Raw genomic sequence first — 15,644 nt, 5'->3', positions numbered from 1 at the left:
TTAATGGGGATAAAAAAAGGATGAGGAAATGGACACGGATCATAAGTCCGGCGAAGAAGGAAATTCATTAGAATAGTGTTCGAATTGCAGGCGGATCTAAATTTTTTTACTGGACTCACTTCAGAGCCAAATTTCGCAAGAAATTACGTCGCCTTAGTTCCCGCAACGTTAGTACGTTAGGCGTTATTTCTCTGAATGACAAATAAAACATTCTATTTTTATCAATGTAATGAAAGATGTATTGTAAGTTCATGGTCAAGTGAGAACGCTACTTTCATCATTAAAACAATAATAAAAAGGACAACAAAAGAATTGAGATTTCGATGCAATTTTTTAGTTTAAATGTTTGCCAACTACACTAAAAAAAATTTAGTTCAGCTATTTCAGTTTTGTTCGTAAAGTAAATCCAATTTTTTTATTATTTTTTTTTTTACATTAGTTAAATTTGACAACTAAGACAATCTTTTGCTCAATTAAAATGTTTATTAACTAAAATAGTTTTACCATTTTATACCGTAATTTTTATTTTAATAATTGTTTACTTACAGTGATTAAATTTTCGGATAAAAATTCCGGTGTATAATATTTTCGTTTTGTTTTGTTCCATAAGACTTTGAGATAAAAATAGATTTTACGGTAGAAAGTACTAGCACCCAGAGTGTCGGTACTCGGTTATTAACATTAAATGTCGGTTATGAACATTAATTTTATTTTATAACCGTCGTTGAACAACCGACCCAATTTAAGGCTTACGGCTATTAATGTTCAACTCCGTAGACTTGTAATTTTGAACCCAATCCAGAAGATAAGGGAACTTCTGGATCAAGTAGTGGGAGAAATTTGCCTGCGTGGAGGACTTTTTGATGGAACTAACCCACATTTGCGTTACAGGGAGAGGAAAACTACGAAAACCTTCCACAGTTAGCCTGACGGCAAGGAGACTCTTACCCATGATCCACCTACTACCACTAAGGATATTTTACGTCAGCACTGTGGTCGGTGCGAATCGGGTGCGGAATTAGATTCCACCAGCTACTGCTGGGATCGAACCCGGGCCAACTCATTGGGAGGCGAGCTCTCTATCCCCTGAGCCACATTAACATTAATTAAAAATTATAACGATGAGTATTGAAACTTGCTTTTATCAACTGTGTTGTTGTTTGTTAATTGAAATTTCATTAAAACAAAATCTCGCAATACTTATTTTCTTAATGAAATATTTTTAGTATTAAATAAAAAATATTTAAAATAAAAAACGAAAAACATTTAATAAACAAAATAATGCGTTTGATTTTAAATAAAAACTAAAAGAATTCGTGATATATAATGAAAGAGCATGTAAGGGGCTTAGATGCAAACACACAACAAAGTTGTTTTTTTCTTCTTCAAATAATGCTATTAATTATCTTTCTAAAGATAAGAAAAACTATTAAACTATTAAGGCAAATCTCCCCTCAAAGTTCGTACGCGTAGAACAAACACGCTATATTCTTATTTTTTGAAAATTTCACGTAAACAGAAAATAAATTTACTCTGTTTAGTCGTTTCTGGCAAACAACAATAGATTCAAGAAACAGTTTTTATTTATTTGAATTAGGGATTTTTAAATGACGCCTACAACAGTCATGAAAAAATGGTCAACTATAAATTGAAATCTGCCTTTTTGATGAATGGTTGCGAGTGTGTATTATTCTTGTTGTATAACAACTAAAAAATAAAAATTTTATTTCGAAATAAAGCTTGCTTATTTTGATATCCCCATGTTCTAACAACGTTTCCTCGGAATATAGGTTAAAAACAATGAGAAAAAAACTCGTTTCTTTTCGAGTATTTATTCAGCTTGTTCGGGGAACGAAATGATTCCATTTGGAGCAAGAATTATTCTTTGAAAGTCGATTTCGAGAACATTTCATTATCTTAGATGTACACGAGTTAAGGCACCTATATCGATAGTCTCATAATATACGAATTTCAGTTTCTAAGGTCTGACATTGTTCATCGTAAAACTAACGTGAAATACATATTAAAAATTATGATAATAAACTTTATCATACAAGAATTGCAGATCCTGTCCCCCTCAAGGAATACAGAAATACGGAAGATAAATCTGCATTAATGCAGGTAGTACACATGATTAATTTACTGTTGTTAAACAACTAATAAAATATCGTATTACTAAGTAAAAGTATCGCAAGTATTGAACAGACAAAAAAATCGCATAACATAAAATATTACTGAAATAAAAACTTTTTAATTTAGTAAAATTAATATAAAATTTGTATTTGGAAGAATTAATTAGTCGTTACTAATTAAAAGATAAAAGTACTCCAAACGTTTAAAACTTTAACAAGATAGTACAATAAAACTAATTCACAAAATCTGTTCTTAGAACTTAATATTTTAGTTTTTGTAGCTTTATTAATGAGTAACTGATTTAAGAATTCCCCAACAAATAAAACAATTTTGAAGAAAATCTCTCGTTCAAAACCTTTTCTTTATAATTAGGTTCAGATTTTGCTTAATATTAAAAATTATAAAGAAAGAAAGTACTATATTTATTAAAGTGGGCATTACAACAAAAAATCATTACGTAGAGTGCTCCGAAATCGCCTTCAACTACATCTCTTTAGAATCCTTGTTAAAAATGCTGCATAAAAATTTGCAAATTATGGATTGGAAAATATAATTGAAGTTAGATTTTAAAAAAAACTAGCAAAAACGATATCGAAATTTGTTTGATTGCTTTCAAGAAAAGTGGAATTCAAAACTTAAAAGCATCAAAACTTTTTTTAGTATGAGAGAAAGCAAGAGAGAGACGATTAGAAACACTTTTAAACTTTAAACAGCTATCAAAAAAGATTTAATGTTTTTACACCCGCCTTCCTCAGTTATTTGTTAGATTTCGATAGCCCTTCTGTTTTCCTAATCTTTGATAATTCTTTTAATTCCTTTTGCGACTTCAATTTTGTCAAAGATTCTAAAAAAATATATTAAGTATTGGAAACCTTGTAAAACCTCATTTTATACATTTTACTGTACGAAACTGTTGAAGAATTTAAAATTTATATTTGATTTTTATAATTCTTTTGATTTTAATATGCTTTAAGAATTGCAGTGAGTCGCGAAAGTTAATACATTGTGATTACAAAATACTTACCATAAAAAATAGCATTTTGCGAAAGAAATATAGTAACTAAAAAAGTAAGTATATTTCTATAGCAAAATACTAACTATAAAATTTTATATATTCCTACAGAAAAATCCTAATCATAAAGGTTTGTATAATCCTATAGGACAGTACAAACTATCAAAGTTAGTAGCAAAATAAAGATAAAATGTTGTTTATTCTTATGGCAAAATATTTAGTTAAAATTATAAAAGTTAGTATATTCTCATAACAAAATACTAACTATAAAAGTTGGAATACTTTCGCAGCAAAACGCTAACTATGAAATGTTGTTTTTCCAAAGCATTTTTATTACTTATATATATAACAGGAGAATTTTATGTTCAAATATTACTTGCAATACCGTAATCAAGGGAGTTTGGAAATTATTTTATTGCAAAAAATGTAGAGTTTGTGCATGCTAAAGATTGGAAATGGGTTTTCTTTTGAACAACAGAAAATTTAAAGATACCCGTTTTTGTCGAATAACAGGCATCTATTTGTTTGACATTGCTTCTTTTTGCCTAAGAAAAGTTTTATTTAAGCGACTTATCTTTAACAAAACAAACATTTTAAATCTGCCGTTCTTCAAAAATGCATATCTATCTTTAACCAGTAAAAATTAGACCTTAAAATAAATATTAAATGCTTCATTTGAAAACTTTGATCTCAAGCTCTGAAGTCTCAAAGTTTTTTATGTTTAAATATTTCGATCCCTACTCCTGGCAATTTAATTTGTCTGTCAAAATACAGGTTTTCTATAGCTACATCGCACACTGATGTCAGACAAATGCCCTTGTATTCGTCTTTCACTCCAAAAACACTTATAATGCCTTCCGCTGAGATCTGACGTAGCACAATTGTATAATTTATTATGACAAAATATGAAATAAGATCTTCCTTCGTAAAAATTTAAAAATAAAATAAAATGTCCCTTAATACCTTTGATTAAACTAATCATTTGTTAGAACAGCCATTACGTTTTTTAGAATATGCATGTCTCATATATAAGCGATAAAGTTTCAAAAAGTTAATTTTGAACCATCCCATGAAGTTATGCTATCATAAATCCATACATTTCATCTGTGAAATGATTTTGTTGTACTCAAGAAGTCAGCAAAAGGAAACATAAATTTTAAATACGAGAATACTATTCAAGTGTAAAACAATAAGTAGTAATTTTGGTGTGAACTCGGTTAGTTTTTCGAATAAAAGAGAATTTTTTTTAAGATAAGGCCTATTAGTTCATGTTTTTCTTAAGAACAATACGTTTATTGTTCATAATATTATGCTCTTACAAAATACCTTTTCGTAATGATTTTTCAACTAGTTTTATGGAAAACGATTAAAATGTAAAACTTTTCCCAAAGAAAGTGATTGTTTTAATTACTTTATTGATATCGTATTCATAAATTTAAAAGCAACTAAAAATCTTTCGTTATGTTTTTTTTTTCTTTTTTAAAAAATGGTTAATAAAAATTGGATTGGATAACAATTGGATTGGAAATAAAACAAAACAGTAAGTAAACAAAAATCTTAAAATTATTAAAGATGCTGTGTCACAAATTTTTTTTAAAAAAAAACAGCTGGTTATTACAATTTTTATATTTTGAGGATATAATATGTAGGTTGAACGAATACGATTTCTGTTCGTTTTTATAGTCGTTTGTTCAGAACTACAATACAAAATTACAAAATATAATTTATTTTAGTTAATATAGTTCTGATTTAATGCATTTTATTTAATTTCATACAAAAATTAAATTGAATTATCTCATAGCATTTATTTTATTCAACAAAATAATTACAATTACTAAAAATAAATTGGTGCATTTAATATTGGAATTCCTAATATTTCAATATTTTATTTTAATATTCTATCGTTCGATTTGTGTTTTTTTTATATACATATAACCGTCGTTGAACAGTCGACCCAATTTTTATGGGTTTACGACTACTAATGTTCAACTCCGTAGCCTTGTCATTTTGAATCCAATACAGAAGACAAGGGAACTCCTGGATCGAGTATTGGGAGAAATTTGCCTTCGTGGAGGACTTTTTGATGGAGCTAACCCGCATTTGCGTTACATGGAAAGGAAGACCACGAAAACCCCCCACGGTTAGCCTGACGGCAAGGAGACTCTAACCCATGATCCGTTTACCACTGAGGATATTTTACGTCAGGACTGTGGTTGGCGCAAGCCGGATGCGGAATTCGTATCGACTGGGATTCGAAGATGGTTCGCCGCATTGGAAGGCGAACGCTCTATCCCCTTAACCATCGCGGCTCCGATTTGTGTTTTATTTTATTTTATAACCGTCGTTGAACAGCCGACCCAATTTCATGGGTTTACGACTACTTACGTTCAACTCCGTAGCCTTGTAATTTTGAACCAATCCAGAAGACAAGGAAACTCCTGGATCAGTACCCCCAGAGGTATTGATTTGTTGTGGGAACATGGAGGACTTTGAGACTCGACAGAATTAACGTGCATCAGTCACCATTTACTACACGGGGAGTCTTCAAATTGTGTTTTGTAAAAAAGTGTGTCTAAAAATTGCAGCCAAGTTCCTTTCGTGCCAAAGCTTTTGAGTGCTTCAAATTTATTTGGCGAACATTAAAACAAACTAATTCAAACGAAAATTCATGCTAACTACGATTGCTTGATAAAAAAATCAATTGCTAAGTTGGCGGAAATTGAGTGTCATTTACAGCGGAATACTATTATAATCTTCTATATCTTTTCCAGATCTAGAAAAAAATTGGCTAAGTTCGTGTATGAATTTGTCAGCTAGATCTTATCCTTAACCGCAAAATTCACCGGAATCAGCAAGTGCACCTGGAAAACTGAGCCTGACAATGAAAATTCGAATATTTTTTTCTTTAAATTCATTATAACGAATTGAGTAATTTTATAATTGCATCTCAAATAACAAATTATGCATGAAAGTTATCTTAAAAAATATTCGAATCACCCTCATGTTGTAACTCTGTTTTTACTTTTTTAACTAATGCATATTGGGAAATTCTATCTATTCCCTTAGTAGAACAATAGTAGAATATGGTGTGTTTTTTTTAACAAGAAATAAAAATTCTTAGAATTTCAGTTTGTTCAGATAATTTAATGAGTTAAATGCAAAGATTAATCTTTTGGAGAATGATAGATTACATTTTAATGCAGATTTACGAAACCTTTTCAAGATTAATCTTGAATGATTCATAAAAATTAATTCTCCCAAATGCTTTAAAAAATTAAGATTCAAAGTGTACTATCACGCATTGTATTTATTGCATTAAAATACTCTTCATAAATTACGCAAAAAATGATTCGTTTTTTAAAAAAAATAGCATTTATATTATTATATTAAAATAGCTTGGGAAGTTTTTTTCTTTTAATTTTTAAGTGAAATTCAACTCTAAAAATTATGATACTGTTTTTACTGTTTGTTACATAGTTAATGATCTGCTGTAACTAAAATCTGAAAATACTGATGGAAACAAATCCATAAAAATACCTAAGACATAAATTTAGAAATTTAAGGAGTTAGTTCAAAATAAAATTTGTAATTTAAATCTTCCGTAAATGTTTTTTTTTAATTAGAAGGAACACTTTTGTGTTAGACAAAAGCTACTATCATACAATATGTTATCACCCATAAAGTAGAAATGATGTACAGATCTGTTTTATAATAAATTCAATAATCAAAAAGTCATTGATAGGAAACAATGAAGTGATTGCTCTATCAAATATCAGGGGAAAAGTATTGTTGAATTTAAATTAGAATTTTTACTTTGTTTTAACAGTGGCTGGGTGGCGCAGTTGGTTTGTCGTCGGCCTTCTGAGCCCAAGTTAGCGGGTTCGATCCCCGGCCCAGACACCGGATTTTCGGGATGCAGAAAATCCTCAGCGGCCATGTCGTATGATTATGCGGCATGTAAAAGATCCCTGGAGTGCCTTATTGGCTCTTGGCATTTCCGGCAAAATTAAATCCCTAGTGCACTTTAGCATCCAAATAGAGTCTCGGCGCTGCCATCTAACGTGGCAGAAACTACACGTCCAAATTAACATGGCCAACGGTATCTCACCCATTGTGGTGGTCCTGAAAGAGTGGATACCACCTCTGGAGAACGCAGTAGGTCTGCTTATCGGCAAGACCGATTGTGCAGCTCATTGGAAATAAAAAAAAAATAAAAAAAACTTTGTTTTAACAGAAAAAAGAAAAGAAAAGAAAGACTAATTGTGTTATAAATATTGAAATAGTTAATTTAAGTTTTTTTTGGCAGCAGTAAAAATCGTTTAGGAATAAAATTTTATCTCATTCTTAATGGGTTTCTCAAAATTTAACTTTAATATGAGTTTGTTCTTGTTGAATAAATGAGGAGGCTGCATCATCAACATTGGATTCAGCAAAGAGAATACGTAGGAATTCAAAGTGCAAAATTAAGCTTTTCTAATCAGTTACATAGTTAACATGAAGTATACATAAATAACTGTATAATACAAATAATGAACATTCACAAGATATTCTTTTGTTATATACTGGATGTTTCGTAAAAAGCTGACTTTAATATACGTTTTAATAATCATAGTCAAAAATTGGAAATAAATTCTATACATTTTAGAGATTGCAAATAAATATTTAAGCGAATAAGAAACAAAAGCATGATTGAAATCTGAACAATCACAATCAAAGAAGGCAATGGTTTTGAGACACCGAAACTAGTTTGATTGCCAGAAGAAATTGAAAGACGACCATTTGAAATACCATTAAGTTTCAACCAAAAGTCGAACAGGTTTCGATGTGAAACTTCTTAATTGTGAATCTCGAATTGTAATTTGTAATTTCAATTTGTAATTTCGAATTGTTAAGTTCCGATAACTTTTTTGTATTAGCCACGCTTATATATCAATTTTCACACCTAAATGTACACCTAAATGCGTTTTCTTCCCCCCCCCCTTTTCAAACAGTATTCTTAAACTATATATTAAGTTTCATCTTTATCCTGCATAACGCAATAGTGTACTATTTTAGACGTTTGATATTTAGAAGTAATTTATCTACGATCTCTGATTATTTCATTTTAAAAATGTAAAAAGTTTAAAACAACAATCTTGTGATTGAATCATTGATCTAGTTTCTTTCCGTAACGCCAGTAAGCTGTGTATTGTATATTTATTTCAAATTAAACTACAGACTCGAATTTCTATATTTCGAGACATCTTTGTACCTGAAGTAATTTTGTAAGTAATTAATTTAACTAATAATAAACTTTGCAATATAACTTTGTAAGTAATTTTGTCATTTTTCAAAGTTTCATGTATTTTATGAATGTTTTTTCAATAAGGGAATAGAAAAAATAATGAATTCGCATTAGTAACTTTCTAAGATACTTTCCGTTGTAATTAGAAAAAAATATTTGATTAGATATCGAAACAAAACTCGTTGAAATTATTTTTAAAAAAATAAAATAATTAACTAAAAAAATAACATAAAACTAAAATTAAGATTTCTACATTATCACTTATGAATTGTTTAAACAAATTTTGCTTTTATTTCTAAAATAATATACGAGGAAAAAAACTTTTAAAGTAACACAGGCAAAACAAAAACATCAATTATTCGATTTATTTGAAAAACATTTAGTTATACCTTTGATTTTATGAAATTCGTCAATATAAAAAGAAATTCAAAAAGCGACAGTTTAATAAAATCTCATACAGAAAAATCATAAATAAATAAAATAAAAATAAATGCAGATTTCATTTAATTAACTTTGAATGGTCATGTTTGTTGCTTTGAAAATACATTTTCAAATAAAAACAGAGATTTTCTAAAGGAATGTTCCAGTTTAAATGTTATATTTTAACAGTTTGATTTTATTTTATTTTATTTTATAACCGTCGTTGAACAGCCGACCCAATTTTTGGGTTTACGACTGCTAATGTTCAACTCCGTAGCCTTGTAATTTTGAACCCAATCCAGAAGACAAGGGAACTCCTGGATCAAGTATTGCGAGAAATGTACCGTTTTGCAGTTTGATTTAGACTATCTACAAATAATCATACATCGAGTTGAAATTGAAGATATAGAGTAGTTTTTCTTACAAATGTTTAATATGAGCAACGACACGCATCTAAGTTCAACTCTTCCCACATTAATTACTCCGGAGTAATGGAATACCATTGGTGAATGGTTCTGCCACATGGGAACCATAATGAAAATATTCACGAAATGCAGGATGAACTGAAATTATAGATTTATTCTCAGCAATTTGCAGGACGCAAAACGCCTTTCGTTTCGGCGATTTTGCGGAAGCAACAAAGCGGTAAACTAAAGCAAAAAAAAAAAAAAAAATAACGAGAATAAAACAAAAAAATAAAGTATACAAATGGACATACTATAGTTTCGGTTCTATAAACATGAACCTCTCTCAGTGTATGAACATTAGAAAAGTAATGGTCTTTCTACAATTATTTCGTGCTTAGACAATGAGAAAGGTTCTCGTTTATAGTGTCAAAACTATAGTATGTTCATTTTCGTATTTTATTTATATTTTATTCACGTTGTTTTTTTTTTTTTTTTTGCTTTAGTCGACGTGCCATCAAGTATACCCAGTCGTTTCTTTGTACAAAGCAGTACTCGCGCATTCTCTTGATTGTAATTGTGAAAAGAATTGGATTTAAAAGCTGTTTTTCGAAAGCTTTTTCACATGAAACATCGCTTTTCAGTCTATTAATAAGTTGTTTTTATAACTGTTGTGAATTGGTAACAGTTACTTATGACTGTTAATCTATCTTTAGTCAGTGACTATGAAAACGTTAATATGAATAAAGGTCGCAGTTTTGCGAAAATGATAAGTGTTTTTAATCTAAATTTTCAAAATTTAAGAAGTTACTCCGATTGCCTGAGCTCATAAAAGCTATCAAAACATTAAGAATTACTCATTGATTTCTATGATTTTCATTTAAGAAAAAAACCTGACCAAATTGATGATTTCTTAAAAAAATCCAAATTTTTCAAAAAAAAATTTTCATAATTGTGGAGGTATGGTAAATACAATTTAAGAAATTATAGCTTTACTATAACTTTATCTATGGCTTTTTTTTATTATTTTCTTTAGTAAAAGAACTTTGACAAACACAAATATGTTGAAAAACTAGGTTATTTTACCCTCAGTTTGATATATGATTTGTTGTAAAATAACTGTTAAAATCTACCATTGAACATTCTTCTAAGCACACATTGTAAATTAGATCATATACAGGAAAAAACTATAAAATTAAGAATGTCTTTTGTAATCTTCGAATTTTTCTAAGAAGAAATATATCGCTTGAACTAGTATTTGAAGACATCATTAAAAACAAACTATTAGAACACAATGAAGTGAATAATTTAGTGGGAATAAAATAAATCTTGAAACAATAGGAAATGTTCTAAATCGTATTTAAATATAATATTTTTTTCTCAAAGCGAAATCAGACCAACAAAGCTAAAATATCAATCAATCCAAAGAAAACAAAACTTAAATTCGAAATAGATCGGAACTGCGGATTTCTTCCTTACCCGTTGATGAAGTCGTTTCGACTCAAAAGTAATGACATGATTTTCTTGCCTTTTACAAACAGTTTGACCATTTTCTTTAATTCACCGAAACGAAATCAGGTCAGGCTAAAGTTTTTAGATTAGCGAAGATCATGATAAAATAAATCGTTTTCCTTGGAAGCTTTATATTGAAAGAGGATGCGGTTAAAATACCAAGAATTTCTTAATCGTAAATTAAGTATTTGAAATTATTATGAACAATATCATTCTAAAACAGATCATTGAATAATTTACTTCAAATTGAACAAAGCGTAGTATAATTTTTTCAATATTTTTTTTCTTGCGATCCCACTTATGCTTTTTATTTGAAAATTGAAAAAGAACTTAAAACTAATTTAAATAATCTGTTAATCATACTTTTTATTTGTGCTTCATGATTTTCTCAAAATTCTGAAGTGAAAACAAGCGATTTGCTCAAAATCCTTTAGTGTGGGGTTTTTCCTTGTTTTAAACTCCTTACGTAGTCTAGTGATTTACCATAACTCCTTCGTTTGAACTCCATAGAATAGAATAAGAATTAATGCGGATTTTTTCAAAGGCTTATGTGTGCAATGGATTTGCCCAAACTCTGCTTTTGTGGGTACTAGTGATCTGCACAAAACTCTGCTTTGGTGGGTACTAGTTATCCGCACAAAACTCTGCTTTCGTGGGTACTAGTGATCTGATCTGCACAAAACTCTGCTTTGGTGGGTACTAGTGATCTGCACAAAACTCTGCTTTGGTGGGAATTAGTGATCTGCACAAAACTTTGATTTCGTGGGTACTAGTGATCTGTCTAAAGCTCTTTAACGCGATCTAGTTTCTTTTCTTTTAGTGTTGACAAATGCTTTGCTAAAATATTTTTAAATTGGCTCACACAATTTTAGCACACATTTTCTCAATCATAAATCTATGAAGTAAAACATTTACAAGAAAAAGCTTTCTGATGAATTGCAAAATAACTGGGTGCATCAAGTCAGAATTAATCTTTCTTTTAACTAGATAAAAATAACGTTTGAAAGAGTTTCCTATTTTGGATACATCCTTTTAATTTGTTCCTTTCGTTCGCAGCCTATCCTTGCTGAGTTCTTTAAAAAAAATAACGAAGGCTTTTTATTTTAACCATTATTTTAAATCAAAGTATAACTCAATTTTTGAATTTTTTTGGTTTATTGTATGGTGCCGCCCGCAAATCACATTAATTTTTTAACCGTAAGTTTTTCAATATTCTACGATATATCACAGAAAAGTATGCTAGCAGTTTATAAACAAAACATATGTTCTAAATCATCTTTTAAATTATGTCATAATCATATTCCATAAAATGCTGATTTCAAATACCACACTTGCTCTGAATCGGGGGATATCACACTTGCTATTATCCCCTCCACCTCACAACAAACTGTCACAATTTTTTTAACTCTGTCCCCTCTAATCTTTTACTTGTGGGCAGTCCCCATGATTTTTAAATGCATATTTGAATTTCATAATTAAGAGCCTGTATAATATTAAAATTATAAAAATAAGCATGCTATAAATTATAGTGAAGCAAAAATTGTTGACTACAACAAAAAACATGTGAGAAAAATATCTAACCAAAGATCATTTATCCCCCCCCCCGACAAGAAAAAACGCTGTTAATTTTTTTTTTCGAACATTTAAACAAATTGTAATATATATTTAAATAAATTCAAAGTAGTTGAAGAAACTCTTAAAAAATAGGTTGCATACTAATCGTTACAGTTTGATAAATATAAATAAGAGTTAGTTTAAAGTTTAAATAAAATAATAATAGAAGGATCCACTATAAGTATTCTCATGATAAGAAAGTTCACTATATACATTAAATAATTACCTAAACAAAATTAAATAAAAATTATTTATTTTTTTATCATAATTGACAAGCTAAAGAAATAGGGAAAAACTCAAAAATAAAATAAAATACTCAAAAAAGAATAATTTCAAATTTAATATTAGTTTCAATATCAATTGTGAAAATATTCTAAAAATTGTCAGAGTTAAAATACAATCGAAAAATATTTATTTGATTTGATTGTTATACAAATATTTTTAATTAATATTCATGCAACAATCAAAATCGTTCATTAATATGTAAAATAATAACAGCAAAGCTATCATTAAATTGTTTAAAACACATTTAAATATCATTGTAGTGAAACAATAATATTTAATAGTTTACAAAAAATGCTTGAACAGCTAATATGATCCTTTTTTAGTATTTATTCATCGCAATGCTTCGCTTCTAAAAATCTCCTAAGTAAAATTAAGAGGTGTAGTACACTTGGTAATTAAAATATTTTAAAAGAATTCAAAATCATTGTATCAAAACTATTGTTATTGTATAATTTTAAAATTAATTTAAAATAGCTTTATTCAAATATTTTTTTGTTTTATTGCTTAAAAGGGAATAAATGTAAAATAATTGTTGCTAAAAAAAGTTATTTATCTAGATTTAAAAATGTGAAACTCACCTCTCTAGTGAATATCTCCAAAGTAAAAACAATCGATGTAAACCACTTGGTTAAAAGACAAGTGAGGAAGTGCACTTAAAGAAAATCAAACAGATTAACTAACAGAGATCAAAACAAGAACAAAATCGCGGAAACTAACAATTCTATCCTCCTTGGAATTCCCGAGGTGAAACGAGAACAGGTAGACGTTCAATAGATTGAAAAGGTAACTAATCCACATTCAAACAACCGCTCTCTCTCTCTCAGCTGTTTTTATCATCGCCAATATGTTGGCGCTTTGTCGCCAAATCATTCATTTATATTTTGTTAAGGTTGAATGCGAAATGTCCACTATATTTCCGTTTTCAATTCATAACAAATGTACGGGACACATTAAATAACAAATTTGATTCTACAAATTATGAAAATAATAAAATAGTACCGCAAATTCATATAACTAGGAGGCTTCGCCCCCTGCTCGCTGGCGCTCTCCAACTCCCCGAAACTGCTTTCGCATTTGTAAATTTTAAATTTCAAATGTAAATATCGATTCTCTGGTGGTTGCAGCAGACAAACCTCAATTTTCTCATTGAATATTTTGTGTGCTACTATGTAAGTTTTAATACCTTAACAATTAGATATATGTTGCACATTAATTGTTTAATACATAGGTGCACATTAAAGTTATTGTAGCCCGAATTTTTATTATTTATTTATGTCTTTAAAATTATTATTAATAACAATTAAATATTTTTGAAAATCTACTTCTTATTTTAATTCGTAATTCAATACTTTTGTTTTGTACAACTTGGTAAAACTCTGACAGTAATATTTAATGTTTCTTCAAACATAAAAAGAGTCCTACAAAAAATTTTGATAAAGTTGCACCCCGCCATTTGATTTGTGTGTTTAATTGTGGCCCCCGGCCTCATGTAAGTTGGAAACTCCTGATCTAGATCTTGATGGGTTGTTGAAACGTGGCATTTGTTTATGTTAGCAACTGTTCTTTCCATTCTATTTCGAGTAAGCCAAGCCCATCAAGTATCAATTCTCTTAAGTGACACATGCGATACTCTTACACAAAGGTTTTAATTCTTTCACTCTATATTTACTACTTAACACAATGAGAGGCAGAACATAAGCGAACTAATTTTGCATCGAAGTTGCCAGGTACACGAAACAGAAATATGTCAAGCTTACAATAAAAATCATGAACAAGTAATAAATAAAACAAATAATAATTATGATAAGTTCAGTAAAAGAGGTAGACAAGACAATTTCAACAAATTCGATATTCTGACTAATGTGGAGAAATTTTGCTCAACTTTAACGCAACATTTTGCTTATAAACAATCTTCTGGCGATGACGTCATATGTCACACGTGTAGGTCACGTGTCACACGTCATACGTGATCTGCTTCTTCTTGAAGTGCAAGTGCCCAATTTTTAATTACGAACACATAGTTTATTTTTTTGTAATTTTAGCATAAACATGCAACTTTCTTGTGATATTCCAGATCTAATTGTTTTAAGTTTTGAAACGTCTTTTAAAACTATATTTAATCTTTTGAATATAGCCCTTAATTAATGGTATAATGTGCAGATATTGTGCAACTATTGTACATGTTGTCTGAATCTAAGTTAAATTTTTATAAATATGTATATATTGCAATTTATGTACCAATACTTAGCGTAATTTCTTAAAATCTCTGGAATGTTAAATGGCCGAACTTTTTTAAAATAAACAATGCTTAGATCTTTTTTTTTTCTTTTTTTATTTATTTTTACCCTTTACTTATTTGCATTAAGGCAAACCATTTGATGATGAATGCAGGGTGTTTTTCTAATTTTCAATTTAAAACTCTGCTTATGAATAAAACATGATTTATGAGAGCATTTTAAGTTTTAATCTGTTTTTACGTAAAAATTAGTTTTGAAAAGCTTTTCAATGATAAAAATTCTTGTCAAAAAAATTCTTTACGTGAAATAGTTTGAAAGCCGTGTAAAAATGTAAAGCTTATCTTATTATGTATGAAAATCTAATGATGATGCCGCTGTTTTCCATTGTTATCCGTGCAGCTTCATTGTCTGGAGTTTAAAACTAAGACAATCGTTGTTGTTTTTATTATTATTATAGCGTAATTCTGCGCTACATTTTAAGATAAAGTTATTTAGAAAGGTGGTCTAATCTTATTAACCCCTTTACAATTATTATTTTTGTGCAAATAACATTAATATACTGTTATAAATTACAGTTAAAGAGATCTGTTAAATGATTTAGAACTTAACAATTATCTTCATGCACAATGAGATGCAAGCAAAAATTTATTATATCTGCCGGCCAGGATAGCCTGGTCGGTAGGGCGCTGGGCCCATGTCCGAGAGTTCGTGGGTTTGAACCCCGCCGGTCGAAGACTCCCCAT

At 29.3% G+C, this 15,644-nt stretch overlaps 1 protein-coding gene across 11 annotated transcripts in view; it reads right to left on the bottom strand.

Moving 5' to 3' along the window:
- Window positions 1-15,644, bottom strand: part of LOC107437589 (uncharacterized) — a 236,234-nt gene that overhangs the window by 107,007 nt on the left and 113,583 nt on the right. Inside the window, exon 1 of one of the 11 annotated variants that reach the window (XM_087167507.1) lies at window positions 13,243-13,482. The exons of 7 other annotated variants lie outside the window; for them this stretch is intronic. The gene's annotated coding sequence lies outside the window, so the exon portion shown is untranslated. Of the gene's footprint in view, window positions 1-13,242; window positions 13,483-15,644 lie in introns of those variants that run through there. 3 more of the 11 variants (XM_087167511.1, XM_087167512.1, XM_087167513.1) reach the window with 3 other exon arrangements.

This window comes from Parasteatoda tepidariorum, chromosome 7 (genome assembly GCF_982258835.1).
Source record: "Parasteatoda tepidariorum strain Cologne lab strain chromosome 7, Ptep-v5.0, whole genome shotgun sequence".
Taxonomy (NCBI): Eukaryota; Metazoa; Arthropoda; class Arachnida; order Araneae; family Theridiidae; genus Parasteatoda; species Parasteatoda tepidariorum.
The sequence above is the reverse complement of the archived record's forward strand: the minus strand, read 5'-3'. Positions and strand labels throughout refer to the sequence as shown.